General features: G+C 45.0%; 2 protein-coding genes across 7 annotated transcripts in view; one reads left to right on the plus strand and one right to left on the minus strand.

The window, feature by feature from the left end:
• RALY (RALY heterogeneous nuclear ribonucleoprotein) overlaps nucleotides 1-432 on the minus strand; it is a 79673-nt gene extending 79241 nt beyond the window's left edge. For 3 of the 6 annotated variants that reach the window (XM_033433508.2, XM_033433505.2, XM_049698933.1), the window contains exon 1: nucleotides 2-432. The gene's annotated coding sequence lies outside the window, so the exon portion shown is untranslated. The remainder of the gene's footprint in view (nucleotide 1) is intronic. The other 3 variants (XM_033433501.2, XM_033433504.2, XM_033433503.2) reach the window with 2 other exon arrangements.
• Nucleotides 1-19164, plus strand: part of PXMP4 (peroxisomal membrane protein 4) — a 772061-nt gene that overhangs the window by 524718 nt on the left and 228179 nt on the right. The gene's annotated exons all lie outside the window — the stretch shown is intronic.

The following is a 19164-nucleotide window of genomic DNA, read 5'->3' on the forward strand; positions in this document are numbered from 1 at the left end:
CCCGCCCTGAGAGGTCTGGAGGAAGCCGCGCGGCGCGGAAGGAGGCGGTGCCGCCGCACTCGGGGGCGGAAGGGAGGGAGCGAGGGAGGGAGGAAGAAGGCGGCCCCGGCCGCAGCGTGAGGAACTGAATACACGCGCGGGAGTCGCTGCCGCCGCTACCGCCCCCTCAGCTTCTCTCTGCTCTGCCCACCCTGCGCCGAGCTGCTCGCGCACCCCGCCGCACTGACAGCGGCGCGAGCCCCGCAGTCGCCAGTCCTTCCTTTGGCCGGCACCACTGAGGCGTGCCGGGGTGGGGGTGTCCGGAGCGGCTTCCCTCAACTCGGCCCCGCCCGCCACTCCGGCCCTGGCCCCGCCACCCCCTGCCCCCGCCTCTGTCTCCAGAGACGGGCCTGGCGACTCAAGCGCGAGGAGTCCGCAGCCCCGCCGTGACACAGCCCGGCCCCCGAGGCGCAGGGGCTCTTCCTACCCCCTCAACCTAGCTTTGGAAAGGTCCAGAGCTACGGCGGGGAGAAGAGGAAGGAGGGGTCGGGGAGGGGCCTGACAGGGAGGAAGGACTGAGGTGGGACCCTGAGGAGGCGGGGCTAGGGCGGCAAGAGAGACTGGTTTACACTGGAACCGAGCGTAAGGAGGGGTGGGTCTGAGAGAGTGATGATGCAGTGAAGAGAGGCGCGCGAGACAAGTATGGAAGACATTGGCGGCCTCGCAGAGCCGGGCTTGAAAAGAGGGGGTGTGGGCGGGGCTAAAGGGAGGCCTGCCCAGAGGAGGAGTCAAGGGTGGAGGGAGGCCCGGGCGAGGTTGGGGGAGGAGGGGCCCTTAACGGGGCGTGTTGGAGGCGGGGCTGAAGAGAAGCCCCAAATGGAGGAAAGACTGAAGCGGGACAGAAGGAGGCGGGCCCGGAAGCTGAGCCGGGAGGAGGGGGCCCAAAGGTGGCCACTCTGGGGAGGAGCCGGAAGGAGGCGTGACCCAAAGGGCGATGGGGTTCGGGAGGGGGCTGCAGGTGGGCGGGGCCTGGAGATGGGGCCCAAACTAGTTGGCGGTGGGCGGTGCCCGAGGGATGCGGAAGAGAAAAAGTGGGACGGAGCGCCAGGGCCTTTCCCTTTGAAGGGAACCTGGTGAGTAGAGAAGGCGAAGATCCACGCTGCCTTTTGGGAGTGGGCGGAGACGCCTCCGTGAGGGCGGGTCAGGGGAGGAGGTGCCACTTTCACCTAAAAGAAAAAGGTTAAATTCAAGCAGCTTTACCCTTTTGGGGTGCGAGAAATGTTTTATAATTTGATCTGGATCTGGATGTTTGTCCTCACTACTGAATAGAGTTCTCCTGTCGAGAACTCTCACCTAAATCAGTGTTCCAGCCTCCACGGAACAGCCGGAGCACACGAGGATGGTAAGCCCTTCAGTCCTCAGCTGTAGACTTCCCTGAACTCTAGGAAGACAAATTCTCCATGCATCGTCCGACCTGTGATTCTGTGATTGTATTTTTCACAGCACTTCCCCCAGAACCTGCCTAAGAGACTGGATTCCTGAGCACGAAGCAGAGTTTGAAAAGAATCCTGCCTGGCTCTGCCAGACCAGCAGTTATAGCTGCACTTGTGTTGTTTGATGACCTGTCGCTGCTTCAAAAGGAAGAAAAATCAAACTAGAGAGATGGTGACAACAGAGACCAAGGCCAGGAACGTTCTTCCCCCACCTGTTCTAACGCCTCAGGTCTCTGCTTAAATATCACCTCCTCAGAAAGGCCTTCCCTGAACACCCAGCTTAAAGATGTTCTCTGGTTTGACCTCTTGTTCATTTCCTTCATGGCATTTCTTAGTCTTGTCATTTACTGATCTGTTTATGTGTTTTTGCCCATGTTCCTCACTAGAAGGTAAGTTCTATGAGACCAGGAATCTTTGACTGTTGTGTACGGCACTGTGTAACCAGACTTAGTGTTCAATAAAAATTTGAGTGGATGAATGAGTCAGTCAACCAATTAATGAATCTGGCCCCGGGCTTCCCTGGTGGCGCAGTGGTTAAGAATCCGCCTGCCAATGCAAGGGACATGGGTTCGAGCCCTGGTCCGGGAAGATCCCACATGCCGCGGAGCAACTAAGCCCGTGTGCCACAACTACTTAGCCTGCGCTCTAGAGCCCATGAGCCATACCTACTGAGCCCACACGCCACAACTATTGAAGCCCGGGCGCCTAGAGCTCGTGCTTCGCAACAAGAGAGGCCACCGCAATGAGAAGCCCGTGCACCGCAACGAAGAGCAGACCCCGCTCACTGCAACTAGAGAAAGCCCGTGGGCCGCAACAAAGACCCAACGCAGCCATAAATAAATAAATAAATAAATAAATAAATCTATTAAAAAAAAAATGAATCTGGCCCCTCCCAACCTCCTCTGCTCTGTTTCTGGCCACTCCTTGGCTCCTCACGTCCCTCTCTGTGTACCAGCCTTACCATGTTTGCTTGAATACACCACAATCTCTCAGCACCCTCTGACAAGGCACTTGGATTGCTCCTTCCCTTCTGCCTAGATGCCTCCTGTTCATCCTTCAACACTCAGCTCAAGAACCACCTCCTCTGAGAGGCCTTCTCTGACCTCCCGTCAGCCCCCCCCACCCCACCAGGAAAGTTGAAGCACTCATCCCTTCCTGTTCATGGCCTCAGTTATAAAACTTCCCTGTGCAGGTGACATCATCTTCCCTGCTGGCATCCTGCTGACACAGGATTATGTTCATGCCCTATAAGGTCCTGTGTGACCTGCCTCCTACTCTTCTTATCCCCTCTTGTATTGCTCTCACCGCCTCTCACTCTACTCCAGCCACATTGGCCTCCCTCCTGTTCTTCTGACATGCCAAGCATACGGCTAACCTTAGGGCCTTTGCATTTGCTCTTGTGTCTGCCTCAAATGCTTTCCTCCCAGGTATTGGCATGGCTCACTCCTCCTTCAGGTCTCTGCTCAAATGTCACTTCCTCAGGCCTCTCTGAGGAAGTGACCCACATTTAAAATAGCAATGCTCCACTCCTCTGCACTTCCTCACACACTTTCTTGTTGAATTTTTCTCCATAGCACTTATCGCCACCTGAAATATTACATGTTTATTGTCTCTCTCCCATCCCTACCTTCCACTACAGTGTGATCACCACAAAGATAGGATTTTGTCTGTTTTGCTCATTCCTCAGTACCCAAAACAGTGGGTCCTCATTTAATATTTGTTGAATGAATGGCTATGAATTCAACAAAGAAATGCTAGGAATACTCTGCATCGTCCAGAAGAATCTCTGAAGATTAGAGTGTAAAGGGAGATGTTTCTGAGGAAATGTGCTGGCAACACTAGCTAACGTGGAGCATTTACTAGTTGCCAGGCAATCTGCTAAGCGCTTTTCAAGCTGATTCCCACAGCAGCCCTATGAGGTAGGTACTATTATAATCCCTATTGTACAGAAGCTCTGGCACGGAGATTAACTTTCCCAAGGTCACACAGTTAATAAGTGGTGGGGTCCAACTTTAGAACCTGCATGCTGAATCACTATACTGTCCTACCTTCTAATTATTAAAGATCTACCACTATTGGTCCAATAAAGGCAAAGAATGAGGATGAGACATCCTTTTGCCTTCTGAGCAGTGTAGTATAGGGTCTGGTGCCTAGAGTTGCGGCAGAATTTTTCCTTAGCCACCATATTAGTCAGGGTTCTCCAAAGAAACAGAACCAATAATATATATTTAGATATATAGAAGAGATTTATTACAGGAATTGGTTAACAGTTGTGTGGGCTTGAGAAGTTCCATGATCTACCGTCTGCAAGCTAGAGAATGAGGAAAGCCGATAGTATAATTCAGTCCAGGTCCAAAAGCCCAAGAACCAGGAGCACTGCTGTCCAATGTCCTGGGCAAGAGAAAGTGGATGTCTCAGCTCAAGCAAAGGAGTGAATTCACCCTTCCGTCTTTTGTTCTATTCAGGCTTCACCAGATTGGATGATGCCCAGCCACATTGCTTTTCTTTACTTAGTCTACCAATTCAGATGCTAATCTCTTCCAGAAACACCCTCAAAGACACAGCCAGAAATGTTTTACCAGCTATCTGGGCTAAAGCCCATCAAGTTAACACATAAAATTAACCATCACAGCCACCATGAGGGAAGTCAGCTAGAGAACAAAGCCATCACATAGAGGAGGGTAGGACTGAGAAAATATTGCAGAAAAAATGAGCCAGAGACCTGATAAAGCCATACCTGAAGCTTGACCCACCTCTGGACTTTTCTATGGACCAATACCTCTTTAGAGTTTGAGTATTTTGAGTTGGGATTTTGTGTGTGTGTGTAATTTACAGTAAAAAGAGACCTCCTAACAAAAACAGATGAGTAGGGTTCAACAGGTGGAGGTATTAATGCCTCACATTTTTATGAGGTATTTGTTTACAGAATGCTGGAGGGGATTCCAGACAGAGGGAATAGCAAATATGAAGGCAGGAATGTAAGAGCTAAGTGTTTCTGCAGTGCAAGGTATGAGTTGAGTTGAGAAAGATGAGATATAAAAGGTAGGGTAGAACTAGTATCTGGAGGAACTGGTTTCTCCACTCAACTTCGTAGATGGTGGGAATCATTGAAAGGTTCTGAGCAGAAGTTGCTTTGAAATGATAAAGTGTCAAGGTTGGAAGAACCTTTAAAAGCAATCTGGTTCAACTCTAGGATCTGTTTTTGTCCGCATTTCATGGATGAGGAAATGTAACAGGCCAATATCTCACAAATGGTAGGTGAAGGAGCAAGGATTTGAACCCAGGGCCATCTGAGCCCCAACACATGCTATCAGTGACCTCCTCTGTCCACCACTGGAATTAATTCTGCCTTCTGAGCTCACCCTGAATGGGCAAATCCTTTTTCAGAGATTTGACAATGATATTTGTAGAGCTACCCAGATTAGGATTAAGAAGATGGATTCAGGGGAGAGAAGAGTAGAGGGACCCAACAGGTGTCTTCACTGGAGGCAAAGAAAAAAGGAGATGAGGAAAGCAGGTGAATGAAGAGGAGGGAGCAGACAACAGAGAGGTGATGGGGAGAATCAGCAGGATCTGAAGAAGGAGCAGATGGAGATGGAGGGATGTAAGAAGGAAGAATTCATTAAGGAAGATACAGACTTGTCATTAGAACAGGGATTGCAAAATCAGATACCAACAGAGCCAAGTAAGTACCATAAATGAGCAAAGTGGGTCAGGTATAAGATAGTAGGGAGTCACGGGGTCTGCAGCAAGCTGGGAGTTCATGCTCCTTCTAAACAAGGCACCTACTACTCATGTGAGAGTATGGGCTCCCAGTGTGGGCAGTTGCCAGGTCTGAGAAGAAAAATAAGCTCTAAATTCAAATTCTTATACAAAAATCTTCTTGTTTTTAAATGCTGGAAACTAATTCAAATTTTAAAAAGAAAAAAAACACTGTGCTGGCCAAAAGACACACATCTTAAGGCTGGGTTTGGCCTGTGGGCTGCCAGTTCATGCCTTCTAATCAGTTTGGATCCAAACTCCTGTTCACTGCTTAACAACACTGTGTGCTCTTGAGCAAGTTACTTCACCTTTCAAGTCCCAGGTTCTTTTTTATTTCCCCAGATTTAATTTTTTTTAATTTTATTGAAATATAGTTGATTTACAATGTTGTGTTAATTTCTGCTATACAGCAAAGTGATTCAGTTATACATATTTATTCTTTTTCATATTCTTTTCCATTATGGTCTGTCACAGAATATTGAATATATTTCCCTGTGCTATACAGTAGGACCTTGTTTATCCATCCTATATATAATAGTTTGCAACTGCTAGTCCCAAACTCCCAATCTTTCCCTCTCCCACTCCTCTCCCCCTTGGCAACCACAAGTCTGTTCTCTATATCTGTGAGTCTGTTTCATAGATATGTTCATTTATGTCATATTTTAGATTCTATATATAAATGATATCATATGGTATTTGTCTTTCTCTTTATGACTTCACTTAGTATGATAATCTCTAGGTCCATCCATGTTGCTGCAAATGGCATTATTTCATTCTTTTTTATGGTTGAGTAACATTCCATTATATGTGTGTGTGTGTGTGTGTGTGTGTGTGTGTGTGTGTGTGTGTGTGTGTGTGTGTATCCCACATCTTCTTTATCCATTCATCTGTCAATGGACATTTAGTTTGTTTCCATGCCTTGGCTATTGTGAATAGTGCTGCTATGAACACAGGGGTGCATGTATCTTTTCAAACTATAGTTTTGTCTGGATATATGCCCTGGAGTGAGATTGCTGGACCGTATGGCAACTTTATTTTTAGTTTTTTGAGGAACCTCCATACTGTTTTCCATAGTGGCTGCACCAATAAGTCCCAGGGTCTTATCTGAGCCCACATCACAGGGTTGCTGTAGGATTTTTTAATTTATTTTTTAAATATTTTACTTGTTTATTTATTTATATGGCTGCACCGGGTCTTAGTTGTGGCACGTGGGATCTTCGTTGCGGCGTGCAGGGTCTTTAGTTGCAGCATGCGGGATCTAGTTCCCCGACCAGTGATCAAACCTGGGCGCCCTGCATTGGGAGCGTGGAGTCTTAACCACTGGACCATCAGGGAAGTCCTAAGGGCTTTTTATTTATTTGTTTGTTTATTAATTAACAGTAAAGATTTTTTTTAATTTATTTTATTTATTTTTGGCTGTGTTGGGTCTTTGTTGCTATGCGTGGGCTTTCTCTAGTTGTGGCAGGAGGGGGCTACTCTTCATTGCAGTGTGCGGGCTTCTCATTGCAGTGGCTTCTCTTGTAGCAGAGCACGGGCTCTAGGCACGTGGGCTTCAGTAGTTGTGGCTTGTAGGCTCAGTAGTTGTGGTGCACGGGCTTAGTTGCTCTGCAGCATGTGGGATATTCCCAGACCAGGGCTCAAACCCATGTCCCCTGTATTGGCAGGCAGATTCTTAACCACTGCACCACCAGGGAAGCCCCAGGACTTTTTAAAATAAGACAAATGTATGTAGAGCACTTAGCATTCAGTGCCTGACATAGAGCAAAACACTCAGAATGGTTTTATCATCAGTGTGAAAGTTATTCTTTCTCCTATAACCCATAAACTCATGAACTATTAGAAAAGAAAATGTCCCCAAAGACATCTCATCCAGGGGTTTTAAACCTGTTAAGCTACAGAGACCTCTTTTAAGGCAGACCTTTCACAGAAAGGTAATGTATAATCGGATGGGGGAGAGGAGTGGCTTTGTTTGAAGTGAGGGAGGGGAACCTAGAGTCCTGCCTACTAGGCTTCCCCACCCCAGCCACAAACCACCCTCAAACAGTGGTCCCTCCACAGGGTGTTGCAGAGCACGGCTTTGAGAATCACCATTCTATTCCAGGTGATAAGGAAACAGATAGGAAACTGAGGCTCAGAAAGGTACAGAGATTTGCCTAAGGTTCAGTGACAGGGAGGGATTCCTGCTTCCCAAGCTAATGCACTTCCCAACTGGAATGACACACCCTCCTTCCTGTCCACCTGCTTGAGAATAAACCCTCTTTTGGCCCCTCCCTGACTGGGGTGAGGAGTAGCCCCACTAGCATTGCCCCAGAGCCCCAGGGTATAGCCAGGGTTCTCAGTTGCAAAGTGAAAAAAAAAAAAAAAAAAAAAAAACCCTAAAAAGCTCAGGCTAACAGAAACAGAAAAGGAATTTATTAAAAGGGTATTGGGGAGCTCCCAGAACTGATGGGAAGGCTGGACAACCAGGCTCAGAGAATTGAAATGACAGGATCAGGGACTTGGATGTTGCTAGGACTCTTTTTCCTCAGTCCTTGTCTTTCATTCTCTGTGTGTGAGCTTTTCCCCTCAAGGCTGGACACGTGGCTGCAGCAACTCTCAGCACTCAACAACTCTCAGCTGCTCCACTAGTGAGACGGAGGCTTTCTGCTTCTAGTCTTGACAGAACTTTAAGCCTTCCTTAAGGGAAAGACTTAGATTGGTCCAACAGGAGTAGGTGCTCATCCCTAGACCAGTTATCCATGTGTGCGGGGCCAGGTACTGTGACCGGCCCACCTTGAGCCGGGTGCCTACTCTTTAACCAATTATTGTGAATAGAGAGGTTGGGTGAATAAGTAGATGGCAGTGCCTATTGGAACCATATGGCCAGAGAAGGGGAAGGAGAATTTCTCTCCTCCAAGAAGCCTATCTTATCTCCCTTGCCACACACATTTGCAATTAGCTAAGTATAAATGAAATGCTTCACTCTCCAAGATTTGTTGCCCTTGGTTTATAACTATTAAAGCATGCATCCAGCTCAGCTAGAATATGGAAGCCTGTCTTGTCCACTTTTGTAGCCTTCCAGCACAGTCAAACAAGAAGCTCCCATGAGTGCTCTCAGGTTAGACTGGATTGAGCTGGCCTTTGGAGACATTTAGTCCAACTTGCCCATTTTACAGATAGAGAAGTAGGCCTAGAGAGGGGAACTCACACATCACATACGCTGAAAGCAGGAGAGTTGCAGAACTAGGGCTAGAGCCTTCTCCACTTCTACTCCAGGGCAGGTTCAATTCTGTGTTTAACATTTGGATGCACCTGTTGGCAAGTCTTAGGAGCCTGGAGCTCCCAAGTGTTCGGTCATTGGTGACATCAGAGCCAGAAATCAAATGATCTGGCCTTAGTTCCAACCCCAAACCTGTCTCTTACTGGACAAGCTCCTGAAGCTAAGCCCCAAATTGCACCTCTGTAAAGTGGGCATAAGTTATGTTTACCTTGACAGTTGCTGGGAAGACTAGAAATAATGTGTATAGTATCCCCTGACACATAGAAGTTCCTCAAGAAATGGTAATGTCTTCTAATGATTGTTATTGATGATAAAGAAGATGAAAAACAAGAGCCCTGACTTCTCAAAGGGAAGAGAATCATTCCTGAGGTTGGTCTCTTGCAAAACATGAATCCATATCTTCTCTATCCCAAACAAATTCCCTTTGGCAGGGAACAAAGGAAATCCCTTTGTTAAGAAGGAAGGAAAGAAGAGAAGGAAGAAGAGTTGGCAGACTGTGATTGTCTCTGCCTCTCTATGAACCTTGCTCTGCTTCCCCTACCCCAAACTGCTCCACCCCACTGCCATGCTGAATTCAGGTCACACTCACACTAGTGTGAGACCACCAGCTTTGTGGCAGAATTAGGGGATCCCCATGATAGTAGATAGCAAGCTTGGAGCACCTGCTCCTGGCATTCTAGGTTATGGGGGAAGCTCTCATAGGTCAATGGAAGGCTGTGTGTGTCACATTTCTCACCGGCTCAGCCCTCAGAGCATTGTCTCTCCTCTCTACCTGACTACTAGGTCTCCAAATTAGTTTTTTTTTTATCAAACGACAGGCTGGCATCTTTAAAGTATGGCCTTCATTAAGTAGGGAGAAAATCATTCCACACCTTCCCTCCCAATGCATCCCTCACCAGGGCCTTCCAGTCTCCTAACAAGAGGGGACACCTCCCCCCACTTCCCAGTGAACTTTGCTCCACCCCCCACCCCCACACATTGCATCCATAAGAAGCAACACCAAGATCAGATGCTGCAGCATTAATTGAAATTGACATTAAGGGCTCGCTTGCTCAAGCAGAAGCACATTAGAAGAAATATAAACAAGGAAAGCTTTGCATCTGTGGCACCTGTTCTAATGAGAAAAACCATCTCTAGAGCATCTTATTCAAAAAGGATTGAGTGCCCAGGAAATAACAGATACGCAAGGGCTTCCACCCCCAATATTCAGAAGAATCACATACAATTCCTGAGATTTTTCAATCTATCTTGCTTCTGTCCTGGCCTCCCAGATGCATTTCTGCAATTGTCCAGCACATTCCCCTTTATGTTCTCCATCTGCTTCTCCAAATCCACTTCTCCATATTTTAACAGTTCTCAGTCAGATGTTTTTTTTGCTGTTGTACCTCAAGGGTTCTTGACCATGTGGCCCAAAAACTTAGCTTTGGATCCAATCAGGAGACCCTAAGACTAAAAGAGTCCTAGCTGGAATAGAGAGGAAGATGCACAATTATGCAGGTTTCTGCATAAAGAACATAAAATTGTTCTTCAAATTGTGTTCTAAGTGATACATCATGTTTTTAAAGGGTGTTAATGGGTGGTTGTCGGTTACAGATACTGTTTTTGCCTGCACAGTATCATGTCCCCGTCTTATTGACAGCAGTTCCCGACTTTCCTATGAACCTCCACTCCCATTCTTGGTCCAGCCCATAAAGAGTGTGGATGCCAAAGTTAGACTGCCTGAGTTTGAATCCTATCTCTGCCTTTTACTAGCTGTGTGACCAGGGCAAGTTCCTTAACCTCTCTATGCCTCATATAAGTAATATGGGGAATTGTCAAAGTTAGTAGAAGGAAAGAAATCATAAAGATCAGAGCAAAAATAAATGAAATAGAAACAAAGAAAACAATAGCAAAGAGCAATAAAACTAAAAGCTGGTTCTTTGAGAAGATAAACAAAATTGATAAACCTTTAGCCAGACTCATCAAGAAAAAGAGGGAGAGGACTCAAATCAATAAAATTAGAAATGAAAAAGGAGAAGTTACAACAGACACTGCAGAAATACAAAGCATCCTAAGAGACTACTACAAGCAAGTCTATGCTAATAAAATGGACAACCTGGAAGAAATGAACAAATTCTTAGAAAGGTATAACCTTCCAAGACTGAAACAGGAAGAAATAGAAAATATGAACAGACCAATCACAAGTAATGAAATTGAAACTGTGATTAAATATCTTCCAACAAACAAAAGGCCAGGACCAGATGGCTTCACAGGTGAATTCTATCAAACATTTAGAGAAGAGCTAACACCCATCCTTCTCAAACTCTTCCAAAAAATTGCAGAAGAAGAAACACTCCCAAACTCATTCTATGAGGCCATCATCACCCCGATACCAAAACCAGACAAAGATACTACAAAAAAAGAAAATTACAGACCAATATCATTGATGAATATAGATGCAAAAATCCTCAACAAAATACTAGCAAACAGAATCCAACAACACATTAAAAGGATCATACACCATGATCAAGTGGGATTTATCCCAGGGATGCAATGATTCTTCAGTATATGCAAGTCAACCAATGTGATATACCATATTAACAAATTGAAGAATAAAAACCATATGATCATCTCAACAGATGCAGAAAAAGCTTTTGACAAAATTCAACACCCATTTATGATAAAAACTCTCCAGAAAGTGGGCATAGAGGGAACCTACCTCAACATAATAAAGGCCATATATGACAAACCCACAGCAAACATCATTCTCAATGGTGAAACACTGAAAGCATTTCCTCTAAGGTCAGGAACAAGACAAGGATGTCCACCTCACCACTATTAGTCAACATAGTTTTGGAAGTCCTAGCCACAGTAATCAGAGAAGAAAAAGAAATAAAAGGAATACAAATTGGAAAAGAAGAAGTAAAACTGTCACTGTTTGCAGATGACATGATACTATACATAGAGAATCCTAAAGATGCCACCAGAAAACTACTAGAGCTAATCAATGAATTTGGTAAAGTTGCAGGATACAAAATTAATGCACAGAAATCTCTTGCATTCCTATACACTAACAACGAAAGATCAGAAAGAGAAATTAAGGAAACAATCCCATTCACCACTGCAACAAAAAGAATAAAACACCTAGGAATAAATCTCCCTAAGGAGGTAAAAGACCTGTACTCAGAAAACTATAAGGCACTGATGAAAGAAGTTAAAGATGACACAAACAGATGGAGAGATATACTATGTTCTTGGATTGGAAGAATCAATATTGTGAAAATGACTATACTACCCAAAGCAATCTACAGATTCAATTCAATCCCTATCAAATTACCAGTGGCATTTTTTACAGAACTAGAACAAAAAACCTTAAAATTTGTATGGAGACACAAAAGACCCCAAATAGCCGAAGCAGGCTTCAGGGGAAAAAAACAGAGCTGGAGGAATCAGACTCCCTGACTTCAGACTATACTACAAAGCTACAGTAATCAAGACAATAATGGTACTGGCACAAAAACAGAAATATAGATCAATGGAACAGGATAGAAAGCCCAGAGATAAACCCACACACCTATGGTCAACTAATCTATGACAAAGGAGGCAAGGATATACAATGGAGAAAAGACAGTCTCTTCAATAAGTGGTGCTGGGAAAACTGGACAGCTACATGCAAAAGAATGAAATTGGAACACTCCCTAACACCATACACAAAAATAAAATCAAAATGGATTAGAGACATAATGTAAGACCGGACACTATAAAACTCTTAGAGGAAAATATAGGAAGAACACTCTTTGACATAAATCACAGCAAGATCTTTTTTGATCCACCTCCTAGAGTAATGGAAATAAAAACAAAAATAAACAAATGGGACCTAATGAAACTTAAAAGCTTTTGCAAAGCAAAGGAAACTACAAACAAAACAAAAAGAAAACCCTCAGAATGGGAGAAAATATTTGCAAATGAATCAACAGACAAAGGATTAATCTCCAAAATATATAAACAGCTCATGCAGCTCAATATTTAAAAAAAACAAACAACCCAATCCAAAAATGAGCAGAAGACCTAAATAGACATTTCTCCAAAGAAGACATACAGATGGCCAAGAAGCACATGAAAAGCTGCTTAACATCACTAATTATTAGAGACATGCAAATCAAAACTACAATGAGGTGTCACCTCCCACCAGTTAGAATGGCCATCATCAGAAAAATCTACAAACAACAAATGCTGGAGAGGGTGTGGAGAAAAAAGAACCCTCTTGCCCTGTTGGTGGGAATGTAAATTGATACAGCCACTATGGAGAACACTATGGAGGTTCCTTAGACAACTAAAAATAGAATTACCATGTGACCCAGCAATCCCACTATTGGGCATATACCCAGAGAAAACCATAATTCAAAAGGACACATGCACCCCAATGTTCATTGCAGCACTATTTACCATAGCCAGATCATGGAAGCAACCTAAATGCCCATCAACAGACGAATTGATAAAGAAGATGTGGTACATATATACAATGGAATATTACTCAGCCAAAAAAAGGAATGGAATTGGGTCATCTGTAGAGACATGGATGGATCTAGAGGCTGTCTAGAGTGAAGTAAGTCAGAAAGAGAAAAACAAATATCATATATTAACGCATATATGTGAAACCTAGAAAAATGGTACAGATAAACTGGTTTGCAGGGCAGAAATAGAGACACAGATGTAGAGAACAAATGTATGGACACCAAGAGGGGAAAGCGGTGTGGGGTGGGATTGGTGCTGTGATGAATTGGGAGATTGGGATTGACATATATACACTAATATGTATAAAATAGATAACTAATAAGAACCTGCTGTATAAAAAAATAAAATAAAACTAAAAAAAAAGGATTATGGGGAATTGTGGGGAGGATTATATGAGTTAATTCACATAAGGTGTGGCTGGTGCATAGCAAACACTCACTAAATCTCAACTGTTATCACTAGTCCTGTTTAGTTCAGAATGGGCTGACCCCATTGCCCCTAGCTCTGGTGATAGCACTTGACTCAGTCCTGGCCAATCAGGACATTCCCCCCACCTCACTATGGAAGGCAGCCAATCAATCATTTGGACTGGGGGACTTGCCTGGTGGCACAGTTGTTAAGACTCTGCACTCCCAATGCAGGGGGCCCAGGTTCAATCCCTGGTCAGGGAACTAGATCCCACACGCATGCCTCAACTAAGAGTTCACATGCCACAACTAAGGAGCCCATGTGCCTCAACTAAGGAGCCCGCCTGCTGCAACTAAGACCCAGTGCAACCAAATAAATTAAAATAAATAAAAGAGCTAGAAAATGCATGGAATAATTATTTCTTAAAAAAAAAAATCATTTGGATTGGTACCATGGGTTGAAACCTAATCTGGTTTCTGAAAACCTGGTCTTGCCAGTCCAAAGCTGTAAAGCAAAAGGTAGCATCAGGTTCTGGGCTGGTTCATCAGGAGAGAGAATTCTGAGTAGGGAGACTCAGGGACTATCAAATGTCATCCTGCAGGCGAGGTGCACTGTCTCTACTCTAGCCATTGGTCAGACACCATGAAAATACTTGTGTTATGCCATTATTTTGGTGGACCCCAATGAACCACGCTTCCCATTAGCCATGCTCTTTTTTTTGTTTTTTTGTCTGCGTTGGGTCTTCGTTGCTGTGCGCAGGCTTCCTCTAGTTGCCGCAAGTGAGGGCGACTCTTCGTTGTGGTGTGCGGGCTTCTCATTGCGGTGGTTTCTCTTTGCTGCGGAGCCCAGGCTCTAGGCACGTGCACTTCAGTAGTTGTGGCTCAGAGGCTCTAGAGCACAGGCTCAGTAGTTGTGGTGCATGGGCTTAGCTGCTCAGCGGCATGTGGGATCTTCCCAGACCAGGGCTCAAACCCGTGTCCCATGCATTGGCAGGCGGATTCTTAACCACTGCGCCACCAGGGAAGTCCCTAGCCATGCTCTTATGTAATCTCCTCTTGGGCTTGGCCATGTGACACACTTTGGCCAATAGGACATCAGCAAGCATGACACAAGCAGAGACAATAAATGCTTGCATGCTGGCTTGTCCTCTTGGAATGCTCGTTCTTGGGAGCCCTGAACAACCATCTACGAAGTGTGGCTGGAGAGACCACATGGAGAGAATCAGAATCCCAGCCATCAACCTACCTGCCAGCTGAATGCAACCACAAGAGTGATCACCAGCAATATCAGTAGAAAAACCACTCACCTAAGCCCAGCCCAGATTGCACAATCACAAGCAAATTAAATGGTTGTTTTAAACCATTAAGTGTTGGGGTGCTTTTTAACTTAGCAATAGACAATCAAAACAGCAATCATGGGAATTCCTTGGCAGTCCAGTGGTTAGGACTCCATGCTTTCACTGCTGAGGGCGAGGGCTTGATCCCTGGTCCGGGAACTAGGATCCCGCAAGCCGCGGGGCGTAGCCAACAAAACAAAACAAAACAGCAATCATGTTTAATAAACTTTCCTAGCTCCACAGAGTTCTCAAAGCCTTCTCACATCTAAGAGAGTGTGATTCCTCTTCCCCTGTTAGGAAAGCTGAAGCCCAAGGAGGAAAGCGACAGCCCCAGCCAAGCAGAGGCAGAGTTGCCACGCTCATCCGCTTCGTAATCAGCTCCTTCTACAGCATTTCCCACTGCGCATGAAAAAACCTTATAAACAGCAGCAGAAGGAAGTGTTGTGTAGAAGGAGCATTGGCCTGGGAGTCACAGTGGCCCAGTCTGAAGTTGGCCGTTGCCTTGCTGTATGAGCTTAGACAGCTCGAACTGCTTCTGCTTTCCCCTCTGAGCCTCAGTCTTTCCAATGGTTCAGTGAGGGAGAAACAAACTCAGAAGTTCACAGGACCTGGGCGATAACAGACAAGGGAAGCAGGCAGGGGCGGGGGGTGGGGGGGTGGGGGTGTGCGGGGTGGGGTGGAGCTGTGTTAGTGGGTGAGCACATGCCCATCTAAGGGAGGTCGTGGCTACCCAGCTCCAGCTGGGCCCAGCATGGCCAGATAGCCTGGTTATGTTTTCCTTAGAGAGATAGGAAATATAGGTTATGAAGCAAAGTTTTCCAATGTTAAAATATTATGAATTCAATTGAATTTTTAATGTTGTGTAGGACCAAAAATTACATCCATTTAGCCTTCAGGCTACTGTTTTGAAACCTTTGACCAAATAATTTCAAAATGTCCTTCCAGAGTTTACACTGGCATCAAAGAAGTATTCCTACCTATCCTCCTCTGCCCTACACACACAGAGCAGCTCCTTCTATCCCACTCAGCTCATAGAGCCTGAGTAACAGGGAAACCTTGGGTGTGGCCACCGTCTTTCTCTCCATGGACTCCAGCCCTCTCACCCTTCTGACTATAGGGAAAGGGGTGCAGAGATCCAGCCTCAAATGCCTAAAGTTGACAGGGCCTCATGGAGGGCCAAGAGTGGAAGGGAAGTAACACCTATTAAGCCCCTACTTTGTGTCAGGCATTGTGGTAGACTCTTTATAGCATCACCTAGTGGTGAAGAGCCCAGGCCCTCCAGTCATACACACCTGGGTTTGAATCCTGGCTCTGACACTTGTAAGCTATGTATCCTTGGGCTGGTCCCTCTCCTGGCCTCAGTTTACACATCTGTAAAACAGAAATCATCATGTTTCCAGTTTCTCGAGGCTTTGGTGGGGATTAAATAAGAAACTGTATATTTGGCAGATATTGTGAATTGGCTACCCCCAAATTCTTTACAGCCTCCCTTGCCATGAAGGCTGGCCTGGTGTTCTAGGCTTCCTAGCAGGTAGGGTTGCACGAACAACCCAGATGACAGAGTTTTGGCCAATGATATGCAAGTGGAAGTTGCTTGGTGTGACTTACCAGAAATGTTTTTTTTAATATTTATTTATTTTTATTTATTTATTCATTTGGCTGTGTTGGGTCTTAGCTGCAGCATGCAGGATCTAGTTCCCTGACCAGGGATCAAACCCAGGGCCCCTGCATTGGGAGCGTGGAGTCTTAGCCACTGGACTGCCAAGGAAGTCCCAGAAAAGTTTTTTTAAAAAGACAGGCTCAACTGACATTCTTCAGCCTTTTGTGCTTCCCCTCACGTTCTGCCTGGAACAGAGACGTGATGGACAGAGGAACAGCAGCCATCTTGAAATCTTGGGAACAGAGGTTGACTTGATAAGAATGTTAAAGCAGAAAGATGGAAAGAGCCTGGATTCCTCCAGACTTCTTATGTTAGATAAATAAAACTCCATAAAATGTATGTGCCACGGTTACTTTTCATCTATGCTACTTGTTGTCAAGCACATTTCCGACTCACACAATATAATACCTGGTTCACTGCAATACTCAATAAATATTAGCTGTTGTTATTTTGCCTATGTTACTTTTCATAATCATAACCATGGGTGGTTATGCTGCGGGTGTTATCACCCTCAGTTTAGAAGTGGAGAAATTCAAACTTCCTCCCAGAATGGGTTGTAAAATTTCAGCGAGATGGCTAGCCATAATGACAGCAAACATTTATCCTTGCTCACTATGTTGCTGGCACAGTTCTAAGTACTTCACATATATAAACTCAGTTACTTCCTACAGCAAACCTGGAGGAAAACATTTTTATTCCCACTTGAAAGATGAGGAAACAGAGTCAGAGAGGTTAAGAGATTTGCAAGGTCATATAGCTAGCCAGCACTAGATTCAGGATTCGAACTCTGCAGTCTTAGGACAGTGTCTGGCATCTGTGTGTGTGTGTGTGTGTGTGTGTGTGTTTAATTAGAAAAAAAAGAGTGCAGCTCATAGATGTTAAGTGACTTGTCTAAAGCCATACAGCCAGAAAGAGGTGGCTGAACCCAGGATTTGGACCCAAGTCTGGCTGACTCCAGACCCATATCATTAAGGGAATCCCTGTGGGTGAAGAAGTGTGTGGTCTGCCATGTTGGGTTTTGTTGGGTTTTTTTGTTTTTCTTACTGGAATTTTTATTTCTTTTTTTTCTTTGAATTTTTGAATTTTATTTAATGTATTTTTTATACAGCAGGTTCTTATTAGTTATGTATTTTATACATATTAGTGTATACATGTCAATCCCTATCTCCCAATTCATCACACCACCACCCCTCCCTGCCACTTTCTCCCCTTGGTGTCCATACATTTGTTCTCTAGCGGCCTGCCATGTTGAAGAGTCACATATGTTTTCACTATGAGGCAAGGCTTTGCAGAAGGAAAAGCCTAGAGCCATGTTCAAGGCTGCTGCCCTATCCAGATGAAGAATCTGAGGCTCAGAGACAGAACACAACTCACCCAAGTTCGTCCAGCTAAGAGGGCAGTGATGGGCCAGGAATCCAGCTCTACTCCATGACTGTGGGGACTAAGGGGTCTGAGGAGATCTGTTCATCCCTGATCGCAATGAGCCTTGGAGACAGAAATGTAGCGGCAGCAAGGGACAACCCAGACATTACTTGTATTAATTAAGAGGGCATTAAAAAAAAAAAAAAAAAAAAGAGGGCATTAAATTGAAGGGACACACGCAGGCCATCAGTTACCAGCTTGTGCTCTGACAGCCTCACCATTCTCTATGAGTCCAGCTGGGCTTGTGTGGGGTGCAGAGAGCTGCCCCTCACACCCTGGCTCTCTACTAAAGTGCTTAATTGTCTGAGAAAAAATACCAGCACTCCTGCCCACCTCTGGGTGAAGTTGCAATAAACTAATTGAAATTAACTGGCTTGGATCTCAGAAGGGAAGGGGCCACTGGTAGGGAACTATAGAGCACACATTCATTCAACAAATATTTGTTCAGCATCTTATGTGCCAGGCACAGTGCTATGAGCTATGAATATGGCAACAATCAAAGCAGGTAAAGACCCCATCCTCATGGAGATCATATTTGTGGGAGGATTGAAATCTACCCTCTACATCTCATAGGTGCAAAAAAAGTATAGGTTCTTTACTTTTTATAAGTGACAGGTTTTTTTTTTCTTGTGCCTCCCCTATCTATTATTGAGAGAGAAAAATATAAACCTGATTATTAACAGTAACTTAGTCTCTTCCAGTCTAAAACCATCTCACATAAGTTAATACTTAGTATCTTTTGAGTAAAATGTTCACCTTTCTGTGCCTTCACCCCTTCCTCTACCCAAGATCGTGTCTGGGTGTTGGCCAATCCACATATGGATCCTTGTGCTGTCCTTGGACTGTTACCTAAGAGGCCAGGGGACAGCACATGGACCTATATGTGGACCACCCTCCCCTCCCCCCGATTCAGTGGTAGGGTAGGAAACCCCAGGATATCTTGGTTTAGAGGAAGGAAAACCCATCTGTAGCCAACTGCCAGAGCCCCGCCCATATCCCCTCAGCAACCCCCAAGCTCCAAGGATGATTACTGCAGCTATGACCCAAAAGACCTGGCCACAGGAGCATGCTTGGCCTGTACACTGGACAAGGCAGAAGTACTAGTGATGTAATGCCCACAAAAATACCCTTAAACCAATGACCAATGGGGAGTTGTTGGCTACACCATCCTCTTCACCCATTGTATGGAATAACTCTGAGGGGTGTTCTTAATTGCCTCCCAGAGTTCCCCAGTGGGATTAGGCTTCAGTTGCCCACAGTGGTAAATTATTTGATCACACATGATTTATTCACGGGCTTTCCTTCTCTGCTTCCCTCCCTACTCCACTATCGGTATTTCCTGGGATCATCC

Source organism: Orcinus orca, chromosome 16 (genome assembly GCF_937001465.1).
Source record: "Orcinus orca chromosome 16, mOrcOrc1.1, whole genome shotgun sequence".
In the NCBI taxonomy this organism is placed as follows: domain Eukaryota; kingdom Metazoa; phylum Chordata; class Mammalia; order Artiodactyla; family Delphinidae; genus Orcinus; species Orcinus orca.